The 13498-nt window shown below is 42.2% G+C and overlaps 1 protein-coding gene across 8 annotated transcripts in view; it reads right to left on the bottom strand.

Annotated features, from left to right (window-relative positions):
- LOC100411313 (cyclic AMP-dependent transcription factor ATF-7) overlaps positions 1 to 13498 on the bottom strand; it is a 107489-nt gene that overhangs the window by 33905 nt on the left and 60086 nt on the right. The window lies entirely within an intron of this gene.

The following is a 13498-nucleotide window of genomic DNA, read 5'->3' as shown; positions in this document are numbered from 1 at the left end:
TAAAATGTCCTACCAAACATCCTGCAATGAGGTTGGTCCCTGGAAAGAACTGGAGAGGGAAGAAAAACTAGAAGAGAAGACATGGAGAAAAAAAGGTGCTAGAAGGCAGGGAGAAGAGGAGAGGGGAAGACCACACCACCGACTGCTCTGTAATATCAGGTCCAAACAACAGAAGTGGACAGATTGTTGGTGAAGTGGGATCCAAGTAGGAGGCTCCAAATGAAAAAAACATTAAGGCACACTCGTATTGAACAAGGGGAAAACAATTTTTAATAATAATAATAAAGGGAGAAGGGAAGGGCTGGGTACTCGCTGCCCATCACAAAAATAGGAAATTGAGAATGAAACTCTCCATGGTAGGGCTGAATTGGACTCTTTTATGAGGGGGCTAACAGGGAGATAAATTATGCAGGATTAGGAGAACCATTTAACTTCTTGGCCCCTACAGTGCTGCAGCAGGCGCCTGCATGGCTATTTGGCTCAGAGTTTTAATGAGCCAGGATGGAGCTATAGAGGACCAAGGCCCAATGGCCAGCAATAATGGCACATACCAGCCCCATCGGCCAAATGCTGTCTCCCCTCATCGGGCAGCCCGCCTGGGCTCCATTAGCCATAAAAAGGCCAGTACAATACTGACGACTATATAATGGTAGAATAAAAATGCCAGCAAAAAATATTTTTTTTAAGGGTATGGAGGAGCCTGTAGGCAGGATGAGGGAAGAGAAAGGGAGATGTATGGAGATTTTATTTGTTTGGGATTTGGGTAAAAGGACAATGAAGAAAAGTGAGCTAAGTCTATCCAGTTTATGTCTAAGTAAAATAGCGTTACTGGACAATAATTTATGCTCCCATCCCTTCTTAAAAGGGGTAGAGTGAAGGGAACAGATGAACAGCAGTAATACAAAAGAATAATACTCTCAAAATCCCTTTGAGGCTCCTGGCCATATTCCTTCATTAAAACATGCCTGCAACACAGTCACAGCCTGGATGCTGCAGTTTTCCACAGTTCCTTCACAGTGAGGCTCTGAAACATGATTCTGTTTTTCTTTTTGCTTCTAAAAATGGTGATTGGTTAGTCCCCTCTTCTTACTTTCTTCATCATGAATATACTTCCCACCAAATCCTACACCTTTAGCCTTTTTTTCCAGTTCTTGACTGCAAACTAAATACACAGGAGTTGGCCCCACCTCGCTCCTACCCATCAGGAAAGCAACACTGAATTGTTTCTACTACTTTATTTTACCTGAAAGTAGCTATTCCCTGAATTTACAACTAAAGCCAGCTTAAGATCCCAAATCCTAGGCTGGGTGCAATGGCTCATGCCTGTAATTGCAGCACTTTGGGAGGCTAAGGTGGACAGATTGCTTGAGCCCAGGAGTTCAAGACTGACTGGGGATTGTCGCAAAACCCCATTTCTATACAAAAAAATTATTTATTTATTTACTTTTCAGACAGTCTTGCTCTGTTGCCCAAGCTGGAGTGCAGTGGCATGATCTCAGCTCACTGCAACCTCTGCCACCCAGTTTCAAACAATTCTCCTGCCTCAGCCTCCTGAGTAGCTGGGACTACAGGCGCATGCCACCAGGTCTGGCTAATTTTTGTATTTTTAGAATAGAGACGGGGTTTCACCATATTGGTTAGGCTGGTCTTGAACTCTTGACCTCACGTGATTCAGCTGCCTCGACCTCCCAAAGTGCTGGGATTACAGGTGTGAGCCACTGCGCCCAGCCACAAAACATTTTTAAACTAGCTGGGTGTGGTGATGCTCACCTGTAGTTCCAGCTACTCAAGAGGCTAAGGTGGGGGGACCACTTGAGCCCAGGAGGTCAAGGCTGCAGTGAGCTGTGATTACACCGCTATAGTCCAGTGAGATCCTTTCTCAAAAAAGAGGGTTGGGCATGGTGGCTCATGCCTGTAATCCCAGCACTATGGGAGGCCTAGGCGGGCAGATCACTTGAGGTAAGGAGTTTGAGACCAGCATGGCCAACAACATAGTGAAACCCCATCTCTACTAAACACACAAAAATTAGCTGGGTATGGTGGTGGGCACCTGTAATCCCAGCTGCTTGGGAGACTGAGGCAAGGGAATTGCTTGAACCCAGGAGGTGGAGTTTGCAGTGAGCTGAGATCCCACTACTGAGCTCTAGCATGGGCGACAGAGCAAGACCTTGTCTCATAAAAAAATACAGTCTCAGTGGTTTCTGATTGATCTAGGACAAAACTGAATAAAATGTGGGAAATGTGGCCAAAAACATTAGTTTTCTCTATTACTGGTAAACTCCAGGTACCAACTTTTTCAGTTACAGATGTTTCCATAAGAAAATTGGCGGGCATGATGGCTCATGCTTGTAATCCCAGCACTTTGGGAGGCTGAGACAGGTGGATCACCTGAGGTCAGGAGTTTGAGACAAGCCTGGACAACATGGTGAAACCCCTTCTCTACTAAAAATACAGAATTAGCAGGGCATGGTGGCGCATGCCTATACTCCTAGCTACTTGGGGGGCTGAGGCAGGAGAATCACTTGAACCCGGGAGGTGGAGGTTGCAATAAGCCGAGATCACACCATTGCACTCCAGCCTGTGCAACAAGAGTGAAACTCCATCTCAAAAAAAATAAATAAAAAGGAAAAGGAAAAAGAGTGAGGGTTGCGGGGAAGGAAGGAACAGTATATTAACCAGGGGTACGATAAATGTAGGCTAAACAAGTCACTGTAGAGGGTCTGGGATTGCCGGGTATTTGGTAAAGGAAATAAGCAGAACCTAGTTTATAACAAAGAAAAAAACTATAATTTTTTTTTTTGAGACAGAGTTTCACTCTTGTCACCCAGGCTGGAGTGCAATGGCGCAATCTCAGCTCACTGCAACCTCCACCTCCAGGGTTCAAGAAAGTCTCCTGCCTCAGCCTCTTTCATAGCTGGAATTACAGGCGCCCACTACCACACTAGGCTAATTTTTGTATTTTTAGTAGAGACGGGGTTTCACAGTGTTGGCCAGGCTGGTCTCAAACTCCCAGCCTCAGGTGATCTGCTTGCCTGCCTCAGCCTCCCAAAATGCTGGAATTATAGCATGAGGCACTGCACCTAGCCAAAAAAAAAATTTTTTTTTTTTTTTTGTGACGGAGTCTCGCTCTGTCACCCAGGCTGGAGTGCAGTGGCACAATCTTGGATTACTGCAACCTCCCCCTCCTGAGTTCAAGCAGTTCTCCTGCCTCAGCCTCCCAGGTAGCTCCAGGTAGCTGGGACTGGGGGCACGCGCCACCATGCATGGCTAATTTTTTTTTTTTTTAAGTAGAGATGGGGTTTCACCATACTGGCCAGGCTGGTCTTGAACTCCTGACCTCGGGATCCACTGTGCCTGGCCTAAAAAATATAATTTTAAGGGGATATGATGAGTAGTAGATTATGCAGGGATATAAGTTTTCAAAATGTGCTTGTAATGTTGGCTGGGATTGGTGGCTCATGCCTTTAAGCCCAGCACTTTGGTAGGCCAAGGCAGGTGGATCACCTGAGGTCAGGAGTTGGAGACCAGCCTAGACAACACGGTGAAACCCTGTCTCTACTAAGAATACAAAAATTAGCCAGACATGGTGGTGCACACCTATAATGCCAGCTACTCAAGAGGCTGAGACAGGAGAATTGCTTGAACTCGGAGGCAGAGGTTGCAGTGAGCTGAGATCGCACCACTGCACTCCAGCCTGGGTGAGAAGAGCGAAACTCTGTCTCAAAGAAAGAAAGAAAGAAAGAAAGAAAAAGTACTGATGGCCGGGTGTGGTGGCTCATGCCTGTAATCCTGCACTTTGGGAGGCCAAGGCAGGTGGATCACGAGGTCAGGAGATTGAGACCCACCTGGCCAACATGGTGAAACCCTGTCTCAAAAAAAAAAAGTACTGGTAATGTTATAACAGTCTTTGTCAAAAATACATTTATAGGTACTTAAAGGAAATTTCATAGCGGTAGCTTGAAAAATTGTTGTTGAATCTAAAGAGTAATTTTTGGCTAGGTGCAGTGGCTCATGCCTGTAATATTAGCACTCTGGGAGGCCAAGTGGTTGGATCGCTTGAGGCCACTCCAGAGTACAAGACCACCTGAACAATGTAGTGAGAGCCCATTTCTATTAAAAAAAAAAGACTTTTAAGTAAGAAGGACTTCGACTATCAGAAATCTAGTTTGCTCAAAAATGAGCTAGAAGAAAGATTTTAAATCTCTATCAGGTTTTGCTCTGGTTGCTCAATATGTTAACAAACAACTCTCCTCTTCTGCTGTAACTTAGCTACACAGTCCTGACTTATTAGTCCTCTAGTCTTGTTCTTTTTTGCTGCCTACTCGTGACCCCCAGCTTCCTCCATACCACTCTTGAGCAATATATATATATATATTTGAGACGGAGTTGCGCTCTTGTTACCCAGACTGGAGTGCAATGGCGCAATCTCAGCTCACTGCAACCTCCGCCTCCTGGGTTCAGGCAATTCTCCTGCCTCAGCCTCCTGAGTAGCTGGGATTACAGGCCCGCGCCACCGTGCCCAGAAAATTTTTGTATTTTTAGTAGAGACAGGGTTTCACCTTGTTGACCAGGATGGTCTTGAACTCCTGACCTCAAGTGATCTGCCCACCTCGGCCTCCCAAAGTGCTGGGATTACAGGTGTGAGCCACTACGTCTGGACTACCTCTAAGCTGTTTTTTTTTCCAAAAATCAAAAGCTGGGGCCTAAAGAGAACTAAAGGTGGCTGGAGGGATCTCGCCCACTCACCAGCATCTCAGAGGGTTTGATAAATGTGAACACAGGAAAAATATTTCATCTTTACTTTCAGTAAACTCCAACTAAAATTTAGCATTCCTAATTCATAATGGAAATCACATATATTCTCATATCACATTGGAGTTATTATAAAATATCTCAAAATATTCTTTATACTCATCACTATGAAATTATGGTATTAATAGTTCCAGATCTATCACTAGAACTTATTTAATACATTAATAGGAAACCACATATATTATCAAGTTTTTTGTATATATATATATATATACATATACATAAATATATTTTTTGAGAGAGTCTCACTCTGTCTCACCAGGCTGGAATGCAGTGGCGCAGAATCAGCTTACTACAACCTCTACCTCCCAAGTTCAAGTGATTCTCCTGCCTCAGTCTCCCGAGCAGCTAGGACTACAGGCACCTGCCACCACACCCAGCTAATTTTTGTATTTTTAATAGATAAGGGGTTCCACCATGTTGGCCAGGCTGGTCTTGAACTCCTGACCTCAAGTGATCCGCCTGCCTCGGACGCCCAAAGTGCTGGGATTACAGGTGTGAGTCACTGTGCCCAACCTTTTTCTCATGTGTTTTTGAAAACCGCATTATAATATCATTAATTTCCTTTGTAATCCTATGTATTTCATGAATTTTAAAACATTACTCTAGGCTGGGCACAGTGGCGCATGCCTCACAGGAGTTTGAGACCAGCCAGGGCAACATGGCAAAACCTATTTCTAATACCATTCTTATATGCCTAGGGGCAGAATAAAAGTTTACTGAAGCTTTAAGTCAAAGTGATTGCCAGGTCGGGTGCAGTGGCTAATGCCTGTAATTCCAACACTTTGGGAGGCTGAGACAAGCGGATCATGAGGTCAGGAGTTCATGACCAGCCTATCCAACACAGTGAAACCCCGTCTCTACTAAAAATACAAAAATTAGCCAGGCGTGGTGGCAGGTGCCTGTAATCCCAGCTACTCGGGAAGCTGAGGCAGGAGAATCCTTGAACCTGGGAGGCAGAGGTTGCTGTGAGCATAGATTATGCCATTGCACTCCAACCTGGGCGACAAGAGCAAGACTCTGTCTCAAAAACAAAAACAAAAAACCCAAAAAACAAAGTGATTACCAATCCAGCTATTGTTTTGTATAGTCCTTATATTTTCTCTCATTTATTAAGAGTTAACACTTCAGAAATGCTCTAGAATACTGAGTCCCAGTTGTCCTGTCCTTGACCACAACTGGGGTGAGTGGGGCTGAGCCAGGGGGCTGTGGTAGCTTGGTACACCCTCACTCGTGGCAAGGGAAGGGTGGGATGGATACCCCTAAGAAAAAAGAAATTCTCTAGATTAGTAATTAACTTCATGCTTAGGAAACCATCCTTCTGAAAGCAATTTCTCAATTAAAACACCTAAAATTATCATCAGGAGTAATTTTTAATAAGATGGGATATCACTATGTTACCCAGGCTGTTCTTGAACTCCTGGGCTCAAATGAGTCTCCTGCCTTAGCCTCCTGAGTAGCTGGAACTACACGTGCACAACATTGTGCCTGACTGAAAATAGCTAAAATGTTATTAAATGATAAAAATTTTGAGCTGGGCTGGGCATGGTGGCTCACGCCTTAATCCCAGCACTTTGGGAGGCTGTGACGGGCAGATCACGAGGTCAGGAGTTCAAGACCACCCTGACCAACATGGCGAAACCCCATCTCTATTAAAAATACAAAAAATAGGCCAGGTGCGGTGGCTCATGCCTATAATCCCACTACTTTGGGAGGCCGAGGTGGGTGGATCACGAGGTCAAGAGATCAAGACTATCCTGGTCAACATGGTGAAACCCAGTCTCTAAATACAAAATAAAATTAGCTGGGCATGGTGGCACACACCTGTAGTCCCAGCTACTCGGGAGGCTGAGGCAGGAGAATTACTTGAACCCAGGGGCTGAGGTTGCGGTGAGCCAAGACTGCACTATTGCACTCCGGCCTGGGTAACAAGAGCGAAACTCCATCTCAAAAAAAAAAAAAAAAAATACAAAAAATAGCTGGCCATGGTGGTGTGTGCCTATAATCCCAGCTACTCAGGAGGCTGAAGCCAAAGAATCGCTTGAATCTGGGAGGTAGAGGTTGCAGTGAGCTGAGATCACGCCACTGCACTCCAGCCTGGGCGACAGAGCGAGACTATAAAACAAAAATTTTTTTTTGACCTAAGTAAAAATATATTCTATTGAATTAAAATGGCTGAAGAGACTCCCCAGAGCATTTCCTTAAGTTATTCCCCTTTAAAAAATCTAGTTCCCTCATTTGTTTGTTTTCTTGTTTGTTTGAGACAGGCTCTTGCTCTGTCATCCAGGCTGGAGTGCAGTGGCACGATCTCAGCTCACTGCAAACTCTGCCTTCCAGACTTAAGCAATCCTCTCACCCCAGCCTCCTGAGGAGCTGGGACTATAGGCGTGCACCACTATGTTCGGGTAATTTTTGTATTTTTTGTACAGACGGGGTTTCACCATGTTGCCCAGGCTTGTCTTGAACTCCCGAGCTCAAGTGATTTGCCAGCCTCGTCTTCCCAAAGTGTGAGGATTACAGGGATGAGCCACTGTGCCCAGCCCCTCATTTTTTAATGCCCTTAAAGGATCTTCCTTTGTTCTTTGGCTTTACCTATGTCTAAAGTTTTGGCAAACAGCCACTCATTCAGGGAACACACTCACCCTCACTGTAGAGTAAATATAATAACCATGTCTAAGGCAGCAGAAGGCTTAATACAAAATCAGGACAGTTTCTGCCCCTCCTTTATGCCAAAACTAATTTACACACCCATCTGGAGACTAAGATCATCTGGATCTGCACTATCCACCATGGTGCTGACTAGCCACACACTGCTATTGAGAACTTGCAGTGTGGCTAGTCTGAATTAAAATGTACTGAAAATCAAACACACTGGATTTCAAAGACTTAGAACAAAAAAAAAAGTGAAATGTCTTGTTAATAATTTTTATTTTGATTACATGTCAAAATAATATTATTTTGGATATACTGGGTTAAATAAAATAAAATATATTATTACAATTAGTTTCACATGTTTATTTTCACTTTTTAATGTAGCTATTAGAAAATTAAAACTTATGTATGTGGCTCACATTTGTGGTTTGCATTATATTTCTTTTGGACAGCTCTAATCTAGATAATATGCTCCGAGATCTCATGGGAATTTTAATCATGTGCCAATCTTAAATCTTTCCCTAGATCCATTTTCTTTAAATGCAGCTTATAGCATGTGGCAGTCGTTCTCAACCAGAGGCAACTCTATCGCCCATGGGACATTTGACAATGTTTGGAGACATTTTTGTTTGTCACAACTGGGAGGATGCTACTGGCCTCTAGAAGGTAGAGGCCTGAGATGCTAATAAATATTGTATGGTACACAACACAGCCTCCCAAAACAAAGAATTACATAACCCAAAATATCAGTTGTATTTGTTGAGAAATCCTGCTACAGAGTATACAGGGGAAAGGAAAAAGAAATAAGAAAAAAGGCTGTTTTTTAGTTTCCTTTTCCAAACTGCCAACACATGTTTTTAGACCTGAAACTTGGAAGAAAAAAAGCAGGCAAAAAACTTCCAGCCTCATTTTATAAAATGGCTGATGTGCTCCAGATCTGCAAATACTTAGGATAGGGAACTTAGGAAGATGGAGACAGAAGGCACTGTAATTGGGAGAACAGATTGCACGGAATTCTCATGCACTGCTTTGTTAGTAACCAAGAGAGAATACGGAAGAAGCTAATCAAAACAATTTTGGCTACTTTTGATTTGTACTCCCTTATGAAGAAAAAAGTTGCGAGAAAGAAGATTCTTTTCATTTAAGAAATATTAAGAGGCATAAAATAGAATGTCAGGACTATGAGGAAGTCAATTTGAAAACGGATATTACTTACAGAATGGACAGGCAAAGTATAGTTTCCAATTAACTTTCCAAGGGACACCTTTGGTAAAAACTCTTTCTATTTCTAGGAAGTTTTACTCTTACCTATCCTTTTGTAATAGAAGAATCCAGAATCTGTCCTCCTGACAAACTTACTAAATGAACAGAGCTAAGTAAAGAGTTAGGATGGACTGGGCACAGTGGCTCACACCTGTAATCCTAAAACTCTGGGAGGCTGAGGTGGGAGGATGGCTTGAGCCCAAGAGATCAAGATCAGCCTGGGCAACAGTGTGAGACCTTGTCGCTATTTAAAAAAAAAAGGAATGGCTTGAAGAACAAAGATGGTGGAAACTATAAATAAGAAATAAATCTCAATGAATAAAGTCTTAAGATTTTTAAACTTTTTTCTTTCTCCTTCTTTTTTTTTGAGATGGGGTCCTATTATGTTGCCCAGGCTGGTCTCAAACTCCTGGGCTCAAGCAATCCTCCTGCCTTAGCCTCCCAAAGTGCTGGGATTACAGGTATGAGCCATCATACTTGGCCCTTTTAAGACTGAGGTATAAAATACAGAAAATGGGCTGGGTGCAGTGGCTTACACCCATAATCCCAGTACTTTGGGAGGCAGAGGTAGGCAGATCACTTGAGGTCAGGAGTTTGAGACCAGCCTGGTCAACACAGTAAAACCCTGTCTCTACAAGAAATACAAAAATAGCTGGACATGGAGGTGCATGCCTGTAGTCCCAGCTATCTGGGAGGCTGAGGCAGGAGAACTGCTTGAACCTGGGAGGCAGAGGTTGCAGCGAGCTAAGATCATGCCATTGCACTCCAGCCAGGGTGACAGAGTGAGACTCCAACTCAAAAAAAAAAAAAAAAAAAAAGCAAAAATCCTTAGTGTACATCTCAATGAATTTTTAATTTTTATATTTGCATATACCTTTGTAATCACAACCTAGTTCAAGATATGAAACATTTCAGACATCGCAGAAGCCTCCCTTATATCCCTGTTTTCTTAAGCTTTTAAATGAAATAATTATATAAAACAGTACAGTACCTTGGACACAGCCCATACTCATCTAGTTCCCTCCTCTTTACTTTTTTGAATTTCAAGAGAGACAGGTATTATAGTAGAAAAGTAACTTTTCTTTGCAGGATAATTCTAAACAAGTTAATGCCTAGAGATGCTGCAGTTCTTTTCCTAATCTAATTTAACCTATTCTCTAGAAGTATTTTGAAATAGCAGCACTGAACAGACCTGAAATGAAGGCTCAGGGCAAATGAGACATAAGGTCAACTAAAACTAAATTTTTGCCTTTTGACTCTGAGCCAGGCACAAACATTTGGGGATTAGGAATATAACAGTTTCAAGCTAAATCCTTAGTAAAGCATTGTGACCAATGAAATTTCTCTGCAATATGCACTCAACTCCTAGCCAGACACATTCCTGAAATGTTGCTTTTGGCTACCACAGCTCCAGTTTTCACGAGGACTTGCCTCACATTTAAAAACATTCTTAATATCCTGACCCATGACGAATTCATGTCCCTTTCCTTGTTTTAGAAGAGTAGACTGGGGGAAGGAGACAATTAGAACTCGTTAGTTATTAGAAAATGAGTCCTGAGTGCCTAAACTATCAAGAAATAATACAAGAAACTGAGTTTACATTTGTGATAGTCTGAAAAGTCATTTATGTTGAAACCTAACTACCCCTTTCCTCCAAAGTTTCTGGGTTTGGCAGCACTTTATGGGCAAAATTACTCTCTTAATTCAGTATCTATACTTGGCCTTTTTTTTTTTTTTTAAGAAAGGGTCTCACTCTTTAGCTCAGGCTGGAGTGTAGTGATGTGATCATAGATCACTGGAACCTCGTCTACAACCATACCACTCTGAACCCGCTCGACCTCATCAGATCACTGTAACTTCAAATTCCTGGGCTCAAGCAATCCTCCCACCTCAGCCTACTAAGTAGCTGGGACTACAGGCTTCGCACCACCATGGGCTATTTTTTTGTATACTTTAGAGATGGGGTGTTGCTATGTTGCCCAGGCTGCTCAAAAACTCTTGACCTCAAGTGATTTTTCCACCTCAGCCTTCCAAAGAGCTTGGTTTACCTGGGCCAGTATAGTTGGGATATTTTGATGAAAGAATAGTATGAAAAAGTCATAGAAGATAGTACCACTGAACTCTAGCCTGGGCAACAGAGTAAGACTCTGAAGACAGAAACTTGAGAAAAACCTTGAGAAGTAAGTTCTAGAATATAGTGATATTGGTGCTGAGCAGATAAAGGAAGAAATTTTTGAACACTAATTAACCACTTCAACTGATCACATATTCTGAAAGAAGAAACTGGAAGATCTGTAAAAGTCTTGACAAGGCTTCTCACCCTCACTGCAGTGCTTCTGTTCTCAATGTAAGACATTATTTAAGTTTGGGAAAGCAGGGAAATGGAGAAAGAAGGGATTAAATACATACTTCAAACTAAACATAACTTTCATTTCTACATTGGTCAGTCCTAGGCTCCTGCTCTCTACTTCAAGATGTTTAGCCAATGATGGGTAACAAATAAATAAATAAATAAAAAGGAAAAAAAAAGATGCTGCTGTTTGCTAAGTGAGTCATACATCCTGCTTTGAATGCTTCACGGCTCTTAAATGAATCATTTCAAAGTACAGGATTGTTCAACAAATAAATACAACCAGAGCAACAGTAGCTTATATGCTGCATGTGTGAGTGAGACAATTTATAGAGGACAAATAGGAACAGAAAACTTTTCCCCAAAATACTCAGAGATAAAATGTTGTCAGAGGAATGAAGAAGGACAAACTAAATAGAGGAAGGGGTACAACCCACCAAACTGTACCTAGGGTAGATTCATTTGTCAATGGATTAAGGAATTTTCTGTTTTGGGAAGGCTGTTGGAATATCTTAAAGATTCTGGCAGCTGAACAAATAAGTCCACTGTCTAAAGAAAAAAAGGAATTTTGAAAGCAGAGACATTATTTGATAGTTGCTCTAGCTGCCATGTTGCTGCTAGAATGTAAGCTCCTCAAGAACAAGGATCTCTCCTTTGCTTGTTCACGGACAAATCTCAAGTACCTAGAACAGTACCTGTATACAGTAGTTGCTTAATATTTGTTGAATAAATGCCTACTAGCACGTCTCACTAAAGTGCTACAAAGCAACCTCAACCTACAAAACTTTTGCCCATGTGTGCAATGGTGGGACAATTTTCATTGTCCAGATCCAAACGGAGAGTTGGTATCTATTTTAAACACCAAGTTTTTCCTATGGAACCAGAGGCTAGGCCCAGTCAGGACCAAGAATACCCTAATGCAGGGATGCAAGAAGATCGGAGTAAGAAAGAAACAGAATTTCAAAAATTGTTACAACAGGAAAAAAACAAAATAGCACCAGTGGGGATTTAAATCATCAAGAAGGATTTGACTCTGGGCGTGGGGTGGGTTTGAAATCATTCCCAAAGGAGATTTTAAAAGAATGTAAATACATTACCTTGCTGTCTTCTTGTCCTTGTTTATGGTTTCATTTTCTCCTGTTCTACTAACAACTTCTACCCAGGTCAGTCTCTTACTGATCTCCAAAGTCTACTTGATTTCAATTTTGTACCTCCATGATCATTCCCATTCCTTGACATGTGTTCCTCTCTCCATCGTTTATTGGAATCCTATCATTTTTCAAGGCCCAGCTGAAATCCAATAGCTTTTTGAAAGCTTCTCTAATGACTTCAGTCTTTAGTGATCTATCTTTCCTAAACCTGTATACTATCCAAATGGAAATTTACTTATATAATTTTATATATAGAATTTTAGACTATATGGTTTCACAGTTTTATCTTTTTAAAGTAGACTGTATGGGCAGGCGTAGTGGCTCACACCTGTAATCCCAACACTCTGGGAGGCTGAGGCAGGAGAATTGCTTCACCCCAAGGGTTTGAGACCAGTGTGGGCAACAAGGTGAAACTCCACCTCTACAAAAAAAAAAAAAAAAAAAAGAAATTAGCCAGGCGTGTTGGTGTGTGCCTGTGGTCCCAACTAGGAAGGCTGAGGTGGATCACTTGAATTGGGAGTCGGAGGTTGCAGTGAGCCAAGATTGCTCCATTGTACTCCAGCCTGGGCAACAGAGCAAGGCTGTCTCAAACAAAGTGACTGTAAATTACCAGAGGGTTAAAAATATGTCTCACCCTTATTTTTTATCCTTCTCACCTGCCCTACCTCTGGGCTTGCCCAGTTTGGTACTTAATAAATTTTTGCTTATGTGATTGGGTCAGGTTTTATATAGTGACATGAGAATAACTGTTGAAAAGCTTTATTACTCTTGGATTCACAGACCTTAACATGGCACACTTTCAGAAAGATCTGATGGCTTTCCAACTCCATTTGCAATGTAAATTTCACTTTTCAAATTGGTGAGAATTAGCGCATCCTCTTCCCTACTTTGTTTGACACCAGATTCCCTTTATTACAGAAAGGCACCTAAGACAATTTCAGTATACTAGAGTTACACTGCTCTTGTATGAAAGGAAACTGGTGCCATGGTCTTTGTGGGTCAATTCACTTTCTTAGTCTGATTCCAGCACTGAATTTTATTACCAATTAAAATGCCTGTGCGGCCAAATGGGGTGGCTCATGCCTGTAATCCCAACGCTTTGGGAGGCCAAGGTGGGTGGATCACTTGAGGCCAGGAGTTTGAGACCAACCTGGTCAATGTGTCTAAACCCCGTCGAAACTCTGTCTCTACTAAAAATATAAAAATTAGATGGGCGTGGTGGTGCATGCCTGAAAAACCAGTTACCAGGGTGATTGAGACACAAGAATCG

The sequence above is a fragment of the Callithrix jacchus genome, chromosome 9 (assembly GCF_049354715.1).
Source record: "Callithrix jacchus isolate 240 chromosome 9, calJac240_pri, whole genome shotgun sequence".
Classification (NCBI taxonomy): domain Eukaryota; kingdom Metazoa; phylum Chordata; class Mammalia; order Primates; family Cebidae; genus Callithrix; species Callithrix jacchus.
The sequence above is the reverse complement of the archived record's forward strand: the minus strand, read 5'-3'. Positions and strand labels throughout refer to the sequence as shown.